The following is a 24,644-nucleotide window of genomic DNA, read 5'->3' as shown; positions in this document are numbered from 1 at the left end:
GAAAAAAAAATCGGGTTAAAAATAATTTTTTACGATTTTGACCCATTGTAAGTCCAACTTACTATGATCTTATATACGTCATTGCAAAGGTCTTTGAAATATCTATCATTAGATATACATATTGTCTATATTAATGACTTAGTAATCCAGATATAGGTAAAAAATCTAGGTTGTCCTAGTTTTTTCCTTATATCTCAGCCATTTGAGCCGGAAGAATTCCGGACATATTGATGTATGTAAATTATTTGGGGACTTTGGAAAGTTGATTTCAACAGACAGACGCGCATGGCTTAATCGATTCCGCTATCCAGAATATACATATATACTTTATATAATGAAAAATGAAATTACAAACGGAATGACAAACTTATATATACCCTTCTCATGAATGTGAAGGGTATAAAAAAGGACCACTTTGAAAAAAAAAATCAACAAAGTTTTTTATTTTGCTAAAAAAGTCAAAAATTGTATGTTTTGAGTTACAAAGCATTTATTTTGATATATATCGAGCTCGCATCCAACATAGCGACTAAATAGGTCTTCAAGGAAAAAAAGGGACCATTTTGAAAAAGAAGTCAAAAAATTGTTTGATTTCGATAATTTTTTTTTCGAAAGATTGAAGAAATAGCTATCTGAACTATTTGGGACACATTTTGCTAAGAACAATAGGTAAAAAGTTACATGGATGAGAAAAAACACATGTTTGGCCAAAATGTCAAATTTTGACCCCCTCTAACTCAGAGAGTTCTTGACCGATCTTGTTTAATTGTGTCTGAATTACTGTCCAAAAGGTCTAACCTTGCCGCACATTTCATCCGGATCGGAAGTTGATTCACTTGACATGAAATCCCCCATATATGTACCTATACATACGAATAATTGACAACCCTATTGAATATCCATAATGTTCTTAACTATGTAGGTATCTTCAAAATTTTACAAAAAGTAATTTTTAAACTTATACTGAGGAAAAATTTACAACTTTGTTATTTATAGTTTTTTTTGCACTTAGTTACAATCAAAACGTCAACTAGAGTACAACAATACACGTACATGCATACATACATATTTTTTCATTTACAGTTTTTAATAAGAACAGAGTTGCAATCATGTCGTCGTCAATCATGACGTGATTAAGACAAGTGTGGTGGATTTCACAATTGCGGTGGCATTTCTCTATTGCTATTTTTATGTACAACAAACCAACCTAATTCTTTATAACACTTGTAGGGTACATACATACATCCATACATAAGTGTAGGCAAAATATTTAAAAGAAAAATCACTTTTAATGTGGTTAATTAGGTTCGCAACTAAATGCAAGATAAGATAAAAATAAATGTTTTAGAAAAATAATGAGAAGAAAAAAATGAAAGTTATACAACAAAACGACGGACGCTACTAAACGCATTCATGACAATACCAAATACAAACAAATAAAAAAAAAACGATCGAACGAATAAATGAATGAACAACAATAATAATAACAATAAAAACAACGTGTTTTTTAGGTATTATTTATTATTTTGGCGTCTGTGTGAGTATGGTGTGTTAAACACACAAAACAACACCAATAATAAATAAATAAACAACAACAAAAATAACTATAGTCGTAGAGAAAAATTCTTATTGGGAACGACGCCAAACACTCACTCACTAATCGTTTAAATTTTTTTAAGTATAAATATAACAACAACGCAGCAACGGCCACAATAACGACAACGTCGGCGTTGACGGCTACAACGTCAACGAAAGAAATCCGCAATTTGAGGCGTTGAAATACAAATGGCAGAATAAAAAAAAAGAGAACTATTGTTTTATTTTTAAACAAGAACTAAACACAGCAACAACAGAAAAAAATAACAAATTACAAAAGTATCGGTCAAAACTTATTGGACACATTTCGCGTTATAACTTGTTTTCCAATTCCAAAGAAAGTAAAGAGTTTAGAAACAACAAATGCACTTCAATATAAAAGACATTCCCACGACAGGCGGTTATAAGCAGCGGAATGACACACTGCTGCTACAACAACTACTTATCAGTATTTTAATTTAATTTCAGTATTTCTTAGGACATTTAAAAAAAATAACTTAATATTATTGTTGGTATAGATGACCACGAATCATTTATAGCTTGATACAGTTTGATATCGATGTGACAATACCCAATTTACCTTTCTATTTACGGTCGGTTGATGAGCATGAGCTACAAACTTTCACCACATTAAAATTGAAATATACTTAAACTGGTCCATTATACCATCTATAAAAACTAGCTGTCCAGGTCCTATGACGGACATACGGCCCCAAACCATGACACTTCCAGAGCCGTGCATTATGGTAAGACGAAAATTACAAGTCTTTAGTTCTTTATTCGGCTTTCTCCAAATGTACGCCTGTTAGAAACACATTACTCCAGTACGAAAAGTCGTGGTTTCTATGTTCAGAAGCAAACTTTAATATCTTTTCCCGATTTACGTCATTTACAAATGATTTTTTACGTGCAACTCTACCATGGAAATTGTGTTTACGCAGTAAATTTCGGACAGTTTTAGGGTTGACACTTCTTTGAAAGCTTTCTGAGATCAATTTTGTTAATTTAGGAGCACTTAGTTCATCAGACGGAATAAACTTTTTTGATTGCCCAGATTTGGTCTTATTTTCTACGGAATTGCTAGTTTTGAATCGCTTTGTAATATCGTGAACCGTAGAATGGCTTCTTTGAACAGCAGCTCCAATTTCACGTACAAACATGCCGATTTGATAATGTTTAATTATCAACTCTCTAACTTCTATCGATGTTTGAACACGTTTGCTGCTCATATCGCTTTCTTTCGAAACTTGCCACAGATTTAAAAGAATTCATTTGAAAAAAACTCTCTTTAAAGTTTTTACAATTCCAGTTAATTGCCAACTAAATTTGTTCCGGAAATTCCGGCATAAAATGACACTGAAGCATGGAAGTTGCCACATGTATTAATTTGAAGTTTTATTTTGCCAGTTTTTGCGTATATTATTGTTGTGTTAATACAAGTGAAATATACAATTGGTCAATTCACAAGGTTTCTTATCAGTCATATTGTCATAATGTCCTAATATTTCAGAATGGTTTTTATTGCCTTTCAAGCAAAAAATTTCATAAAATAATACTATGCTATGTTTATTGTGTTGTCGTAAACAACCAGCAGAGACCTGCGCCGAATGCCTAATAGTCGTTTAAGCCAAGCCACCGAGTCGTGATATATTAGGACATTATGACTGATAAGAGACCTAGTGAATAGACCTAATAATATATAGATGAATTAAGAAATTAAAAAGGGTTTTCTGTTTTTACAAAAATCTGTTCACATTTAAAAACGAATTAATTGAAAAATAACCAATTGTCCGGTTACTAAATTGGTATATTGGTCTAAAATTAATTAATTTTAGTATAAAATCACAAATAATTAAATAATATAATTGACCTCAATATTTTCTAAAATATTTAAATAACAGCAGTGGTACTGGATATTAGTTTAAAGTGAAGTTAAGAATGATGTTCAATTGCAATATTTATTGAAACATTTTAATAGTAATAAGTTTGTCATACCGTTTGTAATTTCCACAATATAATTTTCCGACCCTATAAAGTATATATACATATATACTGGATCCTTATAGATAGCGGAGTCGATTAAGTCATGTCCGTCTGTCTGTTGAAACCAACTTTCCAAAGCCCCCAAGAAACTGGCATACACGATTCATACATCAATCGGTCCACAAATGGCTGAGATATAAGGAAAAAGCCAGAACAACCTCGATTTTTGACCTATATCTGGATTACTAAGTCATTAATATAGACAATATGGATATCTAATGATAGATAGTTCAAAGACCTTTGCAACGTCGTATATAAGACCATGGAAAGGACCTACAATGGGTCAAAAAAAATCGTTTAACCCGAATTTTTTTTCACCAAAAGCTTTTTTTCGCTAAATATTAAAAAAACAATTTTTTTAAAATTTAAAAAAAAATAATTCAAAAAAAAATTTTTCCAAAAAATTTAAAAAATACTTTAGAAAAAAAATTAATTTTGTTTACCTAAAAATATTTTAAATTTTTATTTTGAATTATAATTTGGTGAATGGTATATAAGATTCGGCACAGCCGAATATACTATACATATGTATGTTACTCTCTTACTTATTTATTTTCTTTTTCATACATAGTAACCAGTAGAGTATCCAAAAAACCAGCAGAGAAAAAACTTTTCTGTTTATTTTTGAAAAACCCGGTTTCGGTTGTCATTTAAAAAAATGGTTAACCGATTTTATATTGATTTTTTATTCAATATGAAAAAGGTCTATTTAAATTTTATATTTAAGAATTGTGCTAGATCTCGCAAATTTTACATTTAAGGAATATTTAAGGCTTCTTATCAAATTATAAAATTTGATAAAAATTTCTATAAAATAATCATCAATATTTTTAAAAATGTTATCAAAGATTTTATTGTAGTATAGAAGCAAGTTTTTCCCAATGCGATTTGAGCGACACTGTATTTAAAAAACGATACAACACTGTTCTACAACAAACATAGTACAGCCTAGTATGATTTTTCCTCGTCTATCGTTTAACAACAATTATAGAATTTGCTTTTTGTTTGGTGTGCGTGTTTTCCTTTCTGTCTGTGTGTTTGTTTTGTAGCGGTACCCGTATGTTTGGAAAATTATATACAAATAATTTGATTTTTGTTCAAATGATTTTCAAACGCACATTTTTTTATGTGCAATTCTTTTGTTATTGTATGTATGTATTTATTATTATTAATTCTTTTTATTTTGTTTTGCTCTAAATGTCAAAACTACTGTATGTTTGCAAGCATACCCAGGCAGTTAAGCAAGTAGTCAATGTATATCTTATAGACAGTAATTGTCACTAATGTCCTAACACTTGGCTGACTCCAATTTATATATTTGGTCATTTGACACGTATGTACTCTTTTTAGTGCAGAGAGAAGATAATTGGTTACTTCATACATCCCTGTTAATCTAGCGTGAAGACAATTGTCACTTAAGTGTCTCTAAGTAATCTAGAGTGTAGTCACTTTAAATGTTTTGTGAGTAATTTGTACAAACTGGTTTTATACAAATTGTGTTGATATAATTCTCATACAGTTTACTTTTATTTTTGCTTTAAGTATACTGACATCTCATGTAACATAGCATAAAGTCAATAGTCACTTTAGTGTCTCTTAGTCACTTTAAACGTATATTTTGTACTGCACTTTAGAAAGTAATTATTTTATCCACCAGAAGCAATCTATTGGAGAGTTGCCGATGGTTGGTTTGTTTACAAGCAATCGTTTATTCGGCTGTCTATGATATGTCTATTAAGCTGACTATTTGAGGTCAATTAGCACCCGTACATATTAAAATAACTAGTTATTTAACTGATCAAGTTACCAGCTAGGTAGCTAGTAAGGTAACAACTAGTCACGTAGCTATTGAAGTAACTAGTTCCCACCCTAAGTCAATTGATCCTACATAGATTACAAACAGACTGTCTGAAAGCTGGTTCAAAGTAGTCAACGCATAAGATTCACATACCGGTTACATAGCGTCAGTTACCTAAATGGTTACTTGACTCGCTATATAACCAGTTATTTTAACATGTACATTAGGGATATATATATATATATATATATATATATATATATACCAACACCAATTTCTAAAATAAACCAAAATTTCCGTATATAGAGTGATACACAACAGACCCTACAGACGCCATTACATCCAGAAAAATGCATCATTTGGTGCGTTTTACACGCTGAAGGCATCATCGTACCTTATTCCTTCAAAAATGAAGCCGGAACTCGCTGGAGATCATTACTGCACCATGATCAATGATTTTTTGTTTGAAAAAATTAATGATATTGAGATGTGGTTTCATCAGGATGGCGCTACGTGCCATATGGCGACCGTAACCATCGATTTATTGACATCAAAACTTGATTTCGAGAAATGGACCCGTTAATTGGCCTCTAAGTTCGTGCGATTTGACACCTCTCGATTATTTCCCGTGAGGCCAAGTCACTGATTTATGCTGATAAAACAGAAATAATTGACGCATTGGAGGCCAACAATGTTCGTGTTATTCGTGAAATACCAGCAATGCTCGAAAATGTGGCTCAAAGTTGGATGTCCAGAATGCGCTGCATCAAGAACAGCCGCGATGGCAATAGCCCGAAATAAATTTCAAATGTTAATGCCATGTATTGATCTTTCAAATAAACAAATTTTTTGATTAATATTTACTTTTTTGTTTTAATTTTACAATTTTAAGTTTTATCGGGCTTAAAAAAACACCCTTTATATGAATTAGAATAATACTATACAATCAAAGTTTGTCATTCCGTTTTTAATTTCCACAATATATTCTGGATTCCTATAGATACCCGAGTCGATTAAGCCATGTTCGTCTGTCTGTTGAAATCTATTTTCTGATACCCCTGATATCTTCGGAATCCAAATCTTAAATAATTCTGTCTGACATGCTTTCGAGAAGTTTCCTATTTAAAATCAGCAAAATCGGTCCACAAATGGCAGAGATATGAGGAAAAAACTAGGACAACATCGATTTTTGACCAATTTTTGATCTGTATCAGAATTACCAAGTCATGAATATAGACAATATGGATATCTAATTATAGTTATTTCAAAGACCTATGCAACGACCTATGTAAGACCATAGTAAGTTGGACCTACAATGGGTCAAAATCGGAAACAATATTTTTTAACCCGAATTTTTTTCACCAAAAAAAATTTAAAGTAACAATTCGAAAAACTTAAAATTAAAAAAAACTACTTTGGAAAAAAAATAAATTTTGTTTACCCAAAAATATTAAAAATTTGTATTTTGAAGTATAATTTGGTGAAGGGTATATAAGATTCGGCACAGCCGAATATCGGTCTTAAAAAAACACCCTTTATATGAATTAGAATAATATGTACTATACAAGTACATATTTGATTTTTTTAATTAAGGCGATTTGATTATTTTTTTTTTTTTAATTTGAAAGATAATCATGGTGATTATAAAATTCCTAATAACACGTGTTTCTCATGATACAGATAATTGTAATTAAGAAAGTTCCTATGTTGTTAGTTGTAGCCACTTTTGCTAAATTTGAAACTTAAAATAGCTATGAAAGATTGCCAAAAAAGAAAATAACTGAATGACTTGCTTAATTAAATCAAAATTATATTATGTAAAACTACATACTGCAGTATGGCAAATGTTTAAAGTAGAACATTTCATGTGACAGAAAATCTTACATTATTTTGATTTGAAACTACACAGCACTTACATATGTAAATATGTATGTAAATATTTAATAAAAACTGAATCATTTTTCAATTAACACAATCACATTACTACTCTTTTATCCAATTCAATGTCAATTTCAATTATAGTTTGACTTAAATATTTGTGGTTATAATTATAATAAAAACTAACATAATATGCATATTGTTTGCACGCTACAAATTTCGATTTAACTGAATAAATGCCGACATTATGAGGCATTGAAGCATGACTTCTTCTGATACATAAAATCTAATCATTAACCAACTGCCACCCATATTCAATGAATGAATAGACCCACTAAGTAAAAAAAAAGACCGTCAACCAAGAATCGCTAAAGCGCACAAAGAAAACAAAACAAAGATGAACAAAATTTTGAACTGGATAGAAACATGTATGTATCTATGTAGCGGATGGTTGGGCTGTTTGAAATCAACCCATTTTTAGTTTGTATTTGATTGCCATTATGGTTTAAAGCAGAGGTTCTTAAATGAATAATAGTGCAGTATAAAAACAAGTAAGAGAGCTATATTCGGCTGTGCCGCATCTTATATACCCTTCACCAAATTATACTTCAAAATACAAATTTTAAATATTTTTAGGTAAACAAAATTTATTTTTTTTCCAGTTTTTTTTAATTTTTTGGAGAATTTTTTTTTTGAATTGTAATATAATTTTTTTTTTAAATTTTAAAATAAAATTCGGGCTAAAAAATATTTTTTCCGATTTTGACCCATTGTAGGTCCATCTTACTATGGTCTTATATACGTCGTTGCAAAGGTCTCTGAAATATCTATCAGTAGATATCCATATTGTCTATATTAATGACTTAGTAATCCAGATATAGATAAAAAATAAGCCAAAAATTGAGGTTGTGCCGGGTTTTTCCTTATATCTCAGCATCCCGAAGATATCTGGGGTCTTCAGAAAATTGATTTCAACAGACAGACGGACATGGCTTAATCGACTCCGCTATCTATAAGGATCCAGAATATATATACTTTATAGGGTCGGACAATTATATTGTGTAAATTACAAACGGAATGACAAACTTATATATACCCTTCTGACGAAGGTGAAGGGTATAATAAGGTTTTAAACTCTGAGTAAAAGTTTATGGTTTCAAAATTAGTCATAGTCATTTACCTCGCATAGTTTAAAGGTTATTTTAGTTGACTTTGACCTTGTTTAGTACATCATGAATTTTTATAACTAAAATTTTTTAATCTTAGTTGAGTTCCTCCAGATAGCAGGTGGTAGATCGTCTCTATCAATTCCGTTAGCGAGTGGGTTCGAGTTGGTTATCTTGGGTTCGACAATCACCGCAAACAGCGATAACGATATGGACGTGAATTGGCCACCTAGAATATGCGATTTTTTCCCCCCAGACTTTTTCTTGTGGGGTTTCTTAAAGTCGCAAGACAATAAGCCGCAAACTAATGTCCGCTACGAAACTGACACGAATCGCGCTCGTCCAAAGATTGTCAACTCATCAAAAGCTGTTTCAACCAGAGGTTTTTTGCCCAGGAAATAACGATAATAATGACTACTTCAGACGTGTTACTACAACAACAACCATCACCTTGCAGTCCGAAGTTTCGCTGATATTAGATCACTTATGCTTAGTAGAATGAAGCGTTGTTCTCAAACTATATGATCTCCCAGGCTCGGAGAGAGGGAAAGTTAAAAAAGAAGCGTTGTTCTCAAACTGTATGATCAGCCAGTTTCGGAGAGATATCACAACTTTATACAGGAACTTAAGTTGTAGAAGCCATTCTTCAAAGGATTGACGGCAGAGTCCTTGAAAATTGGAACTCTCGGAGTGCCTGCCTGTGTGATGGATATTTGGACATATATTATGGGTTACATGGGCGTTTAAAATAAAGACAAAATTTCGCTAATACATCACACATAGATTGAAACTACGAACAAGGAACAACAGCTTGCTATGGATGGAGTTGGAAGCGCAACATGAACAAGTGCGTATGATATATGTATACCCACCACCAATATAATACTGACACCGAGTTTTTTACATTTTGTATAAAAATATTGATTTTTATCCTATTTTGTCCATTTTCAATACCATATTTCTATGGATATCATCTATATATATAAAAGAATAACGTTATTGACTCACTGACTGACTGATTCATCATCGCACAGCCCAAACGGCTGAAGCTGGAATCAAAAAATTTTAGCTGTGGGTTCCTCCCTCCCCAAAACTATCCGATATTAAGGGATTTTTGGAAATTCGGACGTTTAGGAGGTAAAAAAGGGTAAATTCTAGTAACTTTATATCTTCGAAACTAATAAAGATACAAAAAAATTTTAAATTGCATGTTACTCCATTTAAAAAATAAGTTCCATTTCATACTTTTTCGAAATTCGAACCTTTTAGGGGAGAAAACGGGTAAAAATTGTATTTTGGTACTTTTTGGCACCCTATGTATCTTTGAAACCAATAAACATAGAAACAAATTTTAAATCGTATTCTTTACTTATTCCAAGATAAAAAATATAAGTTTGGTACTTTTTGGAAATTCGAACCCATAAGGTATAATATATGTTTTTCTATAATTTGACATAAACATACGAATATTTTATTATGAGCTCCCACAACGATACAGAAATTTATTTGAATAAAAGTTTACCACCGCAATGGGGATATAAAAGGTACCAAAAAGGTAATCGGGAAAATACATTTAATTGAAATTATTAAACCAATTTAAAAAAAAAATTTTCTGGATTCATACAAAAATTAACTAACAGGGTGTTATTTGGAACTCGAGTGCCAAGGTGTATATTTTGCCTAATCCGGGTAAACAGTTTGGTACTTTTTTTTAAAACATATTTTTTCTTGTGTACATTAACGCAGATTTTAATATTTTGAGACATGTCTGTAGCATAAACAATTTTGGCAAAATGGATTATTTTTAAATTTCAAACTTGAGGGGTGTTCAAGGGGAAAAGGGCAATTGGTACTTTTCTCCTAATGTTACTTTTTTAACATTTGAAATTATTTCACTTATTGACATTAAAGTTAGCTGATATGTATCTGAGTGAAGTTAGTGTTACGAATAGGGGATAATATTTAGGTACCAAAATGTGAGAACTGAACTATAGGTACTTATTTATTCTTCTAATAGTACTTTTTGAATTTTCTATAACAATGGACTTAGAATCATGAAATTAAGCATATTGAGTGAGTATTCTAGGTACTTTTCTTTATTCGAATGGTACTTTTCTAATTTCTTCACCAATAAAGCTAAAGACATGAAATTAAGCTTATATGGACCCGAGTGTGTGGGAAACTTCAAGTGGAGGCTTTTTGGTACTTTTTATATATTGTAATGGTATTTTTTGAATTTTCTGTAATAATGGACATAGAAATATGAAATATATGATCCTAGGTTAGGTTAGGTTATTTTCTATAATAATGGACCTAGAGTTTCCAACCGATGAATTTCAAAACCGCGGTTTCGCTTTTAAAAAATTTAAAACCGTTCGGTTTCGGTTTTTTTTTAAAGAAAATTACAAAACAATTTTGAAAAATATCAACCTTTTTGGACGTTGTATCTGGTTCTCCGGTTTGAGGAAAATTTCATTGCGTTAAGTCCTTCCCTGAATGCCTTAGAATTTTATAAGAACCCAGAATGTATATACTTTTGTGGGTCCACGATGAATTTTTGGTGGTGGATATAACCAGTTTAAGAAGTCCTGTTCTTGAGTATCATAACGGTTAACAACAACAGCAACACTACACAAATTATTGAATTATTTTTGTTTTTCCGTATTTTCTTCTTTATCGTCATCGTAGTCTTCGTACTTCATTCTTTCTACTCATTGTTTTGTAATTTTCTTTAAATATTTTTGTTTGTTTCCGGCTTTTTTTTTGCATACAAATGAGACATACACCAAATTGTTGATTATAAAATACTAAATAAATAAATATATACAAATATTATAAATACAAGAATTAATACATATATGAAGTATAATAGAATATCTATTAGAATAAGTAGGTACATCTGTATATATGTATTTTATTTGATTTTTACTATTAAAGAGAACGAATCGTTTTGTTTTATTTTCTGTATTTTTGTTAGAGAAAAAAGTTAAAGCAAACAAAGAAAAATAACAAAAAAGCACATGCATTATTTTTTATTTTTATTATATTTTTACTTTCATGTTGTTTTTCCTTTTGTTTAAATTTAATTTTTATGATGAGTTAAATATTATAATATGCACACGTAAATTTATTTTAGAAATTTCTTGTTTTTTTTTAAAAAAATTTTAATTTTAACTTCCTCATACTGCATGTGTGTGAGAGTATATGATTGACAAAATAATGTACGGAAGTGTAGATCAATTTACACATTGGTAATCTTTATTTTATTTTATACATATTTATATTTTGTCTAAACTTTAAGGTTGGGTAAAAGAAAAAAAAATAAATGTAATCGATTTTTTACGTCTGTACTTATGCAAATGTAAACAAATTTATTACTACTACTTAAAAAAAAAGTGGAAAAGAAGAAGAAAAACAGTTAAGAGAGCTATATTCGGCTGTGCCGAATCTTATATACCCTTCACCAAATTATACTTCAAAATAAAAATTTTAAATATTTTTAGGTAAACAAAATGTATTTTTTTTGCAGTTTTTTAATTTTTTGGAAAAAAGTTTTCGAATTGTTTTTTTAAATTTTAATTTTTTTTTATTTAATATTTAGCGAAAAAATACTTTTGGTGAAAAAAAATCGGGTTTAAAAATATTTTTCCGATTTTGACCCATTGTAGGTCCAACTTACTATGGTTTTATATACGTCTTTGCAAAGGTCTTTGAAATATCTATCATTAGATATCCATATTGTCTATATTAATGACTTAGTAATCCAGATATACATAGGTAAAAAATCTTGTTTTTTTCTCATATCTCAGCCATTTGTGGACCGATTTTGCTGATTTTAAATAGGAAACTTCTCGAAAGAATGTCTGACAGACTTATTGAAGATTTGGATCCCGAAGATATCCAGGGTCTTCAGAAAGTTGATTTAAATACACAGACGGACATGGCTATATAGACTCCGCCATCTATAACGATCCAGAATATATATACTTTGTGGGGTCAGAAATGAAAAATGTAGAAATTACAAACGGAATGACAAACTTATATATATCCTTCTCACGAAGGTGAAGGGTATAATAATACCCATAAGGGGATCTCGAGATTATAAACATTTAATATTTATTTTGTAATATAGGAGTAACCAGCATTTGCCAATTTAATAATCCAAAAGTCATAACAGGGAGTGATCGATAAGTAATCGTCACACATTAGCCCTGCCCTCTGCAATCACAGCGCATACAATATATATATACAATATATATATGTTGAAATCAATTTTCTGAAGACCCAAGATATCTTTGTGATCCAAATCTTCCTATTTAAAATCCGCAAAATCGGTCCACAAATGGCTGAGATATGGGGAAAAAATCCGGACAACCTCGATTTTTTACCTATATCTGGATTACTAAGACATTAATATAGACAATATGGATATCTAATGATAGATATTTCAAAGACCTTTGCAACGACGTATATAATAGTAAGTTGGACCTACAATCGGTCAAAAAAAAAAATTAAATTAACCCAGATATGCCGATTGCTTGAAATCGGCATATCTGGGTTAGTGTACTACATGTAGTACAGTCGGCATATCTAGGTTAAATTAAAAAAAAATAAATATAGCCGACTATAGCTCTCTTAATTGCTTTTCTTCTTCTTTTCCACTTTTTTTTAAGTATAAGAATATAGCTCTCTTGTTTTATTTTATTTTGAATTGGCAATGTTTTGCTTATTAAATCAAAAATTAAATAAAGATGTTAATTAAAACTTGAAGAAAACCCAATCATATTAGAAAGTGGTTTTATTGCAGAAAATTTCGTTTTACTCTTTATGATAAAGCAAAATACTAAAATAATTCAACTTTCGATCGGAATAGAATTCTGTGATTGCCCTGAACATTCACGAGTTTTTGGAATAATGTGAATAATGAACTTGTTATTGCTCTATTTGGTTTAAATCTTTTTTGTTGTATGAATCTTCTGCAATTGCTTTGGAGCTTTAAGCATATTTAGGAGAAGGTCAAGTTAAAAAAAACATCACATAAAACTAAGGAAAGTAATTCCCGGGATTGAAAATTTTGCGGAATTCCCTTGAAAAACTCTAGGTGATATGCAAATTTGCAGTTCAATTGTAATTCTCAAGATTGTGATCGATATGGTACTGGATACGAAAATTAAGAACAGTTAATTTCAGACTGCGAGGTTACAATGTTCTCCGCAACAAAAGCAACGGAGAAGGCATGGCATTCAACAAAGAAGGCATTGCATTCATCATTGCAACACCGTGCAGTATAGAGCCCTTTATCACGATCTGAATGCTAGAAACGAATACCTTGTGGTTCAAGGTATTGCGATTAAATCATGTAAAATCATTTAGAGCTCTATATTGTTTACATTATACCAGTAGCCAGCTATCCCACAGGCTGCCGAGCCTAATTCAAGCACGGGTTACACTATCATGGGACATGGTTTGAACCTGGAGTGCAGTAGTTTTTCTGATAACTCCGTAATTACATCAACAAAAGTAAAGAAGACAGCTCTATAAAATCTACATTCCGACAAGCTAATTTTAGCTTATTCGATGTTGATAACCGGTAGGTCCTTTGGGGTAATTTTCGCGGACAATGCCCCAACACGAGTTATTAGTAAATGGGCTAGTTGAATCGATATCTTTAAAACAAATCTTGGTTTGATTAACTGTATAACCTGACGTGCAATAATTTCTCTGGAATTATACCACTTATCCATATTAGATTGTATGGACAGATCTAACGATTTGATCGTCTCTGAACGCAAAAATTTCTTCAACCAAAGGAAAGAAGACTGACATGGCTTTAGAAAATATATCGATCGCAGAGATGGAGTTTCTCCAAACTATCACTGATTTATTCCTGTTGGTCAGCTAGCCGCAGTTTGGCCGCAATTACCTGTAGAAGCAGAGAGAGTCATGTAATATATCAAATTTACCAACCCTGATGACGCCCAGCTTAATCGCGACATCAGCAGGTTGGTAAAAATAGACAAGCAAATAAAAAAATTTAAATCATTTGAAGAACTCTAACTTCGGCAAGTTGTAGTCTACAGTTCAGTCTCTCTAAGCCCCGACAAAGAAGTAAAATAGGGTCACGATATAGTTATAGCGTTGGTGGCCAAACACTACCTCGGGAGGGTAGTCAAAGGAGACCATTGACTCTTTAATTGGTTCAATGCATTTAGACAGAAGAGACAAAATAAAAAAGAAAGAACTGTTCACAAACTGCATGATCTGCAAGTCTGGGAGATACTACAATTTTATACGCCAACTGAAGTTACAGATACCTTCAACGCAGCCAATCCTTCAAAGAATATAGTTCTCGATGGATTATCCATGCTGATAACATGCTTGAAACACCTTAAAGAGAGGGAATTCGAGTATTTGACAAAGTTTTTTTAACCAATTACTGAGAAGGGTTCTTATACCCAGGGACCAGGAAATGGATCATGTGATAATGAAACCCGGTCGGTTTCCCTCAAGACACTCGAAGCTCTTCTCCTCCCCCAGCTAATTCATTAACTAACAGTAGCTCATCACCAAAGGATTATCCTTCATAATAGTCATTCAAATTTCACACGGCTTTAACCAGCAGAGGTCTTGCGAATGCCTTTGATACTGTCAATTGCCCCACGCTCTTCCATTATATACTGCGGTATACAATGTCAGAAAATGTGAAGATATGGATAGTAAATTAGGTGACCTGCAGGAGAACTAAGGAAATATTGAGTTTTTTTTTAAATTAGAGCTAACCTAGAAATGTCCATTTAGAATTAACAGCCAAATGCCACGTTTGTTTGGCATTTGAACTGTGCAAGTACTAGCTATTTGCTGAAAAAAAAGATATTTAACTTTAAAAGCCAACGTTAACCTTGCTAAATTTACCTCTGTTTTCGTTAATGGAAAGACACACACCCCAACATAATTGTGGAAAAAATTAACCTAAATTTTTTACACACTTTTAGCATTACATCATAAATAGAACATGCTTGCATGTACTACACAAAAAGCTACAAAAAGTACCCTTTTTATATTAAACATACATATTTTTAAACAAAATCTATTTGAAAAAAATACGATCAATTAAATAAAAATACTCAATTGGAATTCAAAATGTTTCGTAAATTAAAAAAAAAAAAAAAACACACATTTAATAAACACTTGTTTAAAACTAAAAATTTTAAAAATGTAAAGTACACATAAATACAAACAATTAAAACAAGGGTTTTATTTTTAATGCACATTTGAACTAATTTTTTTTCTCTCTTTTGAATAATTTTTTAAATGAATTTATTAATACTCATAGGTACTGGGTTGGATGTACTACCTACCATATATAATAAATAAAAACAAAAATGTGCTTTTTCACAAGAGATTCGATCCATTGAGTTTTTGAGTAAATATTAAACTTTTATTTGAAATTGCATAAAATATACAAATTAATTAATAGACTAGACGCCAAATGGCTGCTACTACAAACTTAAAACAACAGCAACAACAATTGAAAACAATGGCAGAATAGTTAAAACAAAAACAGAAAGAGAAGAAGATAAATAAAAACTAAAAACAAACAAATAAACTCAACAGATACCAACAGTTTTTTTTTGTTTTTCTTCTAATAATGACGTCAAATATGTGAGAGAGAGAGAAAATTATTATTTATTTTTTTTGTATATTATGGAGAATGGCATACAAACAAAAATAACTGTTTGCAAAAACAAATTCAAGAGACGCAAAAAACCATGTGTTGTTTGTTTGATAAATTTAGGGTTGCCAATACGATTTTTTTATTTCGGAAAATTTATAATAAAATACATTTTCCCAGTAATCGTATGCATATTAATAATTCAAAATGCATAATTAGCTTAATTATTTAATTTTATTTATAAATGTAAAAGTTGAATGTTGGTAACATTGTTTAAATTTCCATAACTTTTTAAAAAGGTGTTTGATAAAAACTAACAACATTTGTGTTTGTATGTGTAATATCTATTAGTTTGAATTCGTTAACCTATAACGTTTACGTTTTTTTCTTCTTTAAGTTGTCATGTGTTCCATTTAAAGTTTGATACAATAATAAAAAAAAATTGTTTTATTATGATTTATTTAATTTTGTTTTTGGAGTAAAATTCACATGATTCAATTGGGAATTCGTTAGACGATTAGGGTGAATGCACCAGTAGTCGGCAGTTTAACTTTTTTTCAGTTTTTAAAGTGATACCATTATGAGTGCGAACATGGTATTGGGATGTAAATGGGTTATTGTTGTTTAGTAATTTGTATAGTTTTAGACTCAATTAATTATTTTCAAGCAGTTTTTATTAAATTTGAGCAATTTACGTTTTTTTGAAAAAACACGATTTGTACCCGAAGTCGGCACCCTTGATCCTAATGTCGGCAATTTGTGACCCAATTGTCGGCATAGCATTTTTTATTAAGAAAAGAATAAAATTTTAAAAGAATTCAAGTTATTTTTTATTTAAAATATCAGCCATTTAAATAAATACTAATAAAAAACATAAATTAGTGCATTTGAGGTGAAACCACTGTGCGGAAATATCATATCCTACGTTTTTAGACCATCATCCTCAGGATCTGTGTCCAAATCCTCTTCGCATGTGCCCCTAACTCGTTTTATCTTCCTTTTTTAATTTGTTTTGGTTTATTTTATTTTTCTATTATGGTCACTGTAATTATGTATATGTTTGCGGTAACCATTTATGTTTATTTTATGTTTAAGTTACCATTCACATCATTGTAGCAATCATATATACATATGATTGTAGTAAATATTTATGTGTTTGTGGCAACCATGTTTATGATGTAATACTTCAACATATTGTGTTGTTCTAGGATTATGGTCATCATATTCTGAGATCAACATATTATGATAAATCATTATCATGAAAATGATTGCCATAAATATATATTTATTTACAATCATGTTAATGGTAACGTAAACATATTATGGTTACCGCAATCATATATAATATCCCAGTGACCATAATATTATTAAAAAACTTTGAACAAATTTGAAATGTACAACTACAACTTGTTGGGATTGGACTTGAACAGTTAAAAGGCTGAAACCAAGTATTTGAATAATTATTTGATAAAGTTGGAGATGAGTAGTGAACAGGTTTCAACGTTTCATTGTGATTTTCTGCAGCTAAAGTTGGCTATACTACCATATTTTCAACTTTTCCTTGTTAATTATGAACGTGCCTGCCTCTATGGTAAGATTACTCACAATTTCAATAGTTTGATAATTTACTTTAAGTTATTGTTCTCTTCGATAATGTCATCGGAATCAATTCTACGCTCATATTAGGAGCTAGTCGGTTGACTATTTCAAAAGCTAGATCCAAATCCGTTTATTTTCTCATTTTCAGGCCGATCACCTACTAATAACTCCAACTTATTTAGTAAAGAGCCTGTTTATTAAGGTATCTTACATGATTATTTTAGAGAGAACAGTTTCAAAACCCCTTTATACCATTTCTTTCCGGGTAGATCATATACAAATGGTGTGGTTTGCTGCTCTTCCTTCACGATTGATTGAACCGTGTTAAGTTAATCCTCACTTTCTTTGGAATTAGATAACACTGTTTGCGGCCCCATTCTCATAGGACCTTCGGAACCGTATAATTTGTCCTATATTTTTGAACGCGGAACTCCATATTCTTTACTGGCACCTAATACAGAAATTGGGCCTTCTCTCGCATAGAAAATATTTTAAGGCTTTTTCAGGATAATGGTGCACGGGCTTTTTTTCTGGAGTGTCCATATTTGGAATTCTAAGATGTTAGAATTAAGAATACCTACTGAATCTCTAAATATTACTCTGTTTAACGATCTCCAGTCAAATAAAAAGCTGCTGCCGAGTTCAGGATGCTTGGTCTCCTATACTCGGCAGTTCTTAAAATGCTCAATTAAAACTGTGCCGACTATTGGGTAAACTCATTTCAAACTCATTTTCTCCAAATCTATTGTCAAGAGAGATGAGTAATAAACAAATTTGTAGAATTTGAGCTTAATACAAAAAATTAGCAATTTTCCTGAAGTCGGCATCACTATGCCGACTATTGAAAATCATAGAAATTTTTGTTCCTAATGACGGCATCAATTAAAATAACCAAAAAAAATATTTTTTGTGAAAACTTTCACATTGTAGGTAATATTTAAACAAAGTTTTATCTGTTAGCACCACTCTGGTAAAAATATTACTTAAATTGATATGGTTACTAACTTGTTTTAGTTGGCCTTGCCACTAAAAAATTTCTTAAAAAACAGGCACTTCCGCACCAGTTGAAAGATGGTCACTTAATGAGGACAAAAATAGATGAAAATACTCATCTCAACCAAATTTAAACATTACATAAAGATAAATGAGTGTATGTTTAATTCAAGTTAAATCTTACTTTTGTATAAAATTATCGTTATTCTTATTTATTAAGCTTTTAAGTCAAAAATGCCGACTACTGGGTCATGCCGACTATAGGAGCGTTTACCCTATCATTTTAATTGTATTTCTTATTTTCTTTTTGTTTTTTGTTGTTACTTGTGCTTGTATTGTTGTAAAATACAGATGACACATTCTTATTTTTTTTTAATTATTTATTTAATTCTAAAAATAGAATAAATTATGTGTATAAATTAAAAGAGAGAGAGAGCGTCTAGCAGTGTTTTCTCAAAAACGTATTATTTATAAACTATTATAAAATGGCCACAAAATATTTCCAGTGTTGCATTATTAAAATAAAATAATGGCAAGTAATTACGAAGAATGCATGGTTTGAAATATCATCCATTTTAATTGAACCAATTAGCTACTTAGTTCAAAGCATTTAAGACGTTTTGACCAGATAATATCAATGAAAACTATTCCAACAAAACAGAGACTTTTGAGCAGGATACGATGATCTAATGAAGACCACTGTGATTGTGTACCAACTCTTCTCCTACACACGAATGTCTATTCTCGATGTAACTGTGAGTCTATACGCCAGTGTTATTGATAACCCCTCTGATAGCCTAATAGTAGAAACATTCGTTGTGCTGTGTTTCATTTCCTTATGAAGGCGGCACACTTGAACATTTGTTGAAGAAGTTTATTCTATATGATCGGAATTTTTACAACATTTATATCTACACCAATAAACATAGCGATTGCAGGTTTCCAAATGACATTCATGTCTTCCATGCAGTGGATGTCTTCATCCACCGCATATTCCAACCTTGGCCTAGTAATTTAATAATTTAAATTTTTAAGAGCTATCGATAACTCGTTATTACAGATTAGAGAACATTGTCGATAAATAAATCTATACCAGACAATGAACTGAAATTTAAACTATATAAGGTCGATCAATCGAAGCCCAATTACATGATATTGCGCTGAGCACCTTAGCTATGTTTATTGACAACATGACTTAAACCCTGACTTGGTAGCTTGGATAGGTCATATGTTAGGATAACATATGGATAACTTGTGACGCAAATAATATAAATATATATAAATATGGAACAAAGCCCGCTGTGGGACACTCCATGGTGTTAACTTACATCACTACTTTGGGTGACAACTAGAGTATCCAAAACCGAAAACCGGTCAACCGGTTTTTCATCTTTTTAAACTTCACCGGTTTTTTAACTTTTTTTTAATAATTTCGACTCGTTGTTTGTTCGTATATCTTTCCATCATGAAATGGCAAACCTTACTGAAGAGAAATGTCAAAAGAGCGGCAAAAAATATGCCGTCGTTTGCTGTCCCTATCGGTCTATTTTTGTAGCGTCCCTGTTGAAAACCCCTTTAAATACTCTACTTTACTACTACGAATACTGACGTATGCATAACGTAGATATTCGAAAGATATAACGACTTTGAATGCTGTATAGGCATTAGCAATGCAACGAGAACTATCTTGACAATGCTCTTAATCCTATCAATCGATATACATGTAATATAAGCAGTCATTACCACAGCAAGATTAAAAACTACGGGCGAATTGGTGAAAAATTGTCATACATTCGGACATAAACAAATATTGAACATCTTATTATCAGGAAAGTTCTGATAGAACCGCGGTAAGAATTCAAGATAGGGATCAATGCTAACATAAAACTACCTAGAAACCAACATGTGTAGCGTAAATCTTAAGATAGATCGGTGTGATCAGTCACATTAATGTCATTCAGGTCGATGTTGGTTCACTCACCCAGTGAATTTAATGGTTAAAAGGGCAAAACCCTGCTGTTGTCAGTGCGCTTACAGATAAAACTGTGAAATCTAGTACTAGAATATGTAAACCTAGAGATCAAGAAAAACGCTGTCGAGCTTTCCAAGATTGGTACCACTATGAAGGATATGAAACATTATAAGTTGTCTCTTCTTAACCTAACCAATCCTCTAATGACTTGATTGTCCTTACACATAGAAAACAGATTCGTGATAGCAACCGAATTTGTTGCCAATCGAATAATTCTGCATTAGTGATCGAATTTTAAAGTTGTAGCTACACTATTTTAGAAAGGGTAACAAAAGTTTGGTTGCTTCAACCGAAATTCTTCTTTGTCAACTGACTTTCTGTTGATAGAACCGAAAAATTGTATGTGTACAACCGAATCATTCGATTGACAACAAATTTGGTTGCTATCACGAATCTGTTTTCTCTGTGTATAAAATGTCCTTCATATAGTCGAAACCTCAAAAAATCTTTTAAGTAGATTTTAAGCCGTCAATAAAAGAATATTTCCTCCGTGGAAATTATTGATCACGTTGATCTGGGATATGCTGTAGGCAATTCAGAATGGTCTTATTTATGTAATTAGCATTTTAACCCTCTAACCGGCAAGGCTGCCTTTAGGCGTATATGATAAATGTATGTAATGCTGCTTTATTTGGTTATTTTTTCCGTTATAACGGTAAATATGTGTAAAGAGACAAACAATTTACTTATTGTGATAAACAAGAACGTGCACTTGTCTTTCGTTTGTTTTTATTCCAACGTATTTCTGTTTTTTTTTTCAAACAATAATCTGGTATATTATTTTACCTCGAAATAAAATTGGCCGGTTAGAGGGTTGTTATAGTTTTGATTAGCAAATCCCATGCACAAAAGTAAATTAAGGTTTAATGTTGTAGATTACCGATAGACGTACGAAAACGCCAATGTCTTATTTTACCTCATTGAACATACATATGAGGAGCTGCAGAACAAAATGTACTTTTTCGAATTTTTATACAAATTGACTTTTTGGTATTTTTATAATATTTGGGTTGAAATCTTCTAGAAAAAATCAATTTCCCAAAATTTTTAAATTTTCAAAAAATTACCTTTTCTTTTCGGCTCCTCATATGTACATATACATGAAACCTTTCACTTACATACCATTTTAAAGATCTTAGACAAATGGTAAAGAAGTGACCCTAACAGAAAATATTTCTGATTCAATACGCTGTTACAACAGCAAGTTTTAGCTTTACTTCCTTTGGACAGGTTGTGAAGGGAATTTATGTCGGTGCGTCTTTGATGACCGTTATATTTTGTTTAAAGAATGTGAAATTACCAACTACAGACCCGATTTTTTTAAAGGATACATAAACTCTTCTTTTACATAACCTCTAACAGCTGCTGTTGGTCATATTTGTAGGGTCAGCGTGTAGGCAACAGGCAAGACAAAGCATGGGCTTTGCTAATATCCTGTAAATAGTTTAGCTTATTGTTGACATGGAAGTTCTCTAACCCTAGGTCTCCACGTAGCAATTTTTATTGCTAAGCACAAGCAATAACGTCGGCACGCACGCATTATTAAAAAAACCTACAAACTTGTCAAATGGGGCAAGGTTTGTGGAACTTCTGAGGAGTAAATAAAAGATTTTTATATAAGTATTTGATATTGTTGAAAACATTATGACTTGAGGATTGATATTTTAGTAAAATTAAATATTTTTATAAAATTTTGGGACTCCATTTACCTTAAAAACTAAAAAATATTTCATATGGTGATTTTCCACGAATAAAAATATAAAATTTGAATTAATGTAAAATTTTAACAATTAAAGATATCATAACAAAATTTTAAACCAATATAGACTCAAATGTCCTTAAATCAATGGCATTAGAATTTTTTAAATTTTTTATTTTCAAATACCGAAATTCATAAAACGGGGTAAATGTGTTGCAAAAACAGATTTTTTTTTAGAAAAGTGCCTACTGTGACGTTATTTACCGTGTGATAGTAAACATACTTAGTAGGTATTTAAGAAACATATGGGTTTATACAATTATGGAGCTTTTTCGTGGATCGGTGCTTTGCATTTTTAGGATTTTTTACTCAAACCGATTTTTTTTTTATGATATGTAAAATAAAAGTGAGCAAAATTTTTCTTTAAACGCTTTTGCATTAAGTTATCTTTCTGGATCATATAAAAAATCTATATAGTCTACAAAGAAAAAATTGGGCTTTTTCCAAATTTTGATGCGTATAACTTTTTATAGGGAAGAGATAACTGTTACCATTTTTTTTATTTTATTTATCGCCAATATAGCTGATATTTTAAAAATAAATTTCGACCCTCCATAGGCCAGCCATATCTAAAAAACCATAAAAATATCGAGCAAAATTAAAAAAAATAAATCAATAAACCTGAATATATCTTCAACTAATAGAGGTAACCTGCATTAACCATTTCAGCTCATTCGGATCATAAATGGATTTTTGGCGATATTTTTAAAAAAATTTAGACCCGAGGTGACCAACTTTGAGGGATTACGTACTTGCCCCCATTAGCGCTAGGAAGCTGAACAAACGTAAATCAACTCGAAAACACCTCAGCTCAAACCATGTGAAACAATATCTCCAATAGTTCCCAAGATACCGAATTATTAGAACAATCATAATGTTAGTATTTTAACAGACGACTGAAAATTGACAGTCACTGCAACAGAATTTGCACATTATGATTTTGTTGTCGAAACCCCTATATATTTAATAACCCCATATTGAATGCATAAAATCTCCACTCCATAAAATGTCCATTAGATTTGACCCTACAGGAGGGATAATAAAAACTATTGTGACAATTAAAATTTGATCGATTGAAATAGAAGAAGAAGAAAAAACCGTACAAATTCTATAAATACAACGAGAAAGAGGAAGACATATTTCGTTCATGAGAGAATAAATACATTATCTACACTGAACAAAATAATTTGGTTAAATATTTTAAATTGTTAGAAAAGTTAATATTTAATATAAAATTAAAAATTAATTAATTAATTTATATGTATGTGTTAGTAAACAAATTGGTGCAATAGGTAGGTATATGAAATTGTATTTGCTCTAGTACTTACTTTATAAAAATATTTGCAGAATGTCCTCCTATTATTCTTTATAGTTTTATTTCTATAGATAATTTCACAAAACTATTAGCTTTTGTTGTTTTATTGTTATTGCAATGTGAAAAAATAAAAAAGTTTCAATTATAATTCAAGCTGGATTTTTCTGTATGTATTTTTTTTGTTTGTTTTTATATATTTAATACTAACTTGTAGGTTTGTTTGTATCTATGAATTGCACTTGTTCATTTGTTAAATACGAGATTTTTAATACTTAATTCTGTTCGTATTTCTATTTTTTCTATTAATTTACACAGATTTTTGCACTGTTTTTCTTTCTGTTGTTTTTAGAAAACGCTTTATTTTACATTTTACCAGGTTCATTTCATTTAGCCATTGTTTAACATTAAAATACTTTGGATACCTAAACCAAAAATAATTTTATATTTGTTTGTAAGTTTTCTTGCTTTAAAAATTTAATTTCTTAAAGATTTAGCATTAAAAAAGAGTATATTTTTTTATTATATTTTTAAAAGAAATTGGAAATAACGCAACCGTATGCTTGTAAGGCACAAAACAAATTACGCCGTCAGCCGCAAATCAAAAAAAAAAAAAAAACAATAATAATAACAATAACAACAACTACAATGAAAACAAAAACAACAGCAGAAAATCGCATCACATCATCGCAATGCCATTCATTGTTGTATGGGTACGTATGTACGTACATGTGAGTGAGTACTCGGTACAAAAACAAAAACATATTAGAGCACAATGAATATAGAGTAGAGTACA

At 30.8% G+C, this 24,644-nt stretch overlaps 1 protein-coding gene across 1 annotated transcript in view; it reads right to left on the bottom strand.

Moving 5' to 3' along the window:
• The window catches only part of CHES-1-like (Checkpoint suppressor 1-like), a 61,234-nt gene extending 36,820 nt beyond the window's left edge, over positions 1-24,414 (bottom strand). The window contains exon 1 of the mRNA XM_065506955.1: positions 23,865-24,414. The gene's annotated coding sequence lies outside the window, so the exon portion shown is untranslated. The remainder of the gene's footprint in view (positions 1-23,864) is intronic.
• Between the last annotated feature and the right edge of the window lie 230 nt (positions 24,415-24,644).

The sequence above is a fragment of the Calliphora vicina genome, chromosome 4, assembly GCF_958450345.1.
Source record: "Calliphora vicina chromosome 4, idCalVici1.1, whole genome shotgun sequence".
NCBI lineage: Eukaryota > Metazoa > Arthropoda > Insecta > Diptera > Calliphoridae > Calliphora > Calliphora vicina.
Note: the sequence above shows the minus strand (reverse complement) of the source record. Positions and strands in the feature narration are given on the sequence as shown.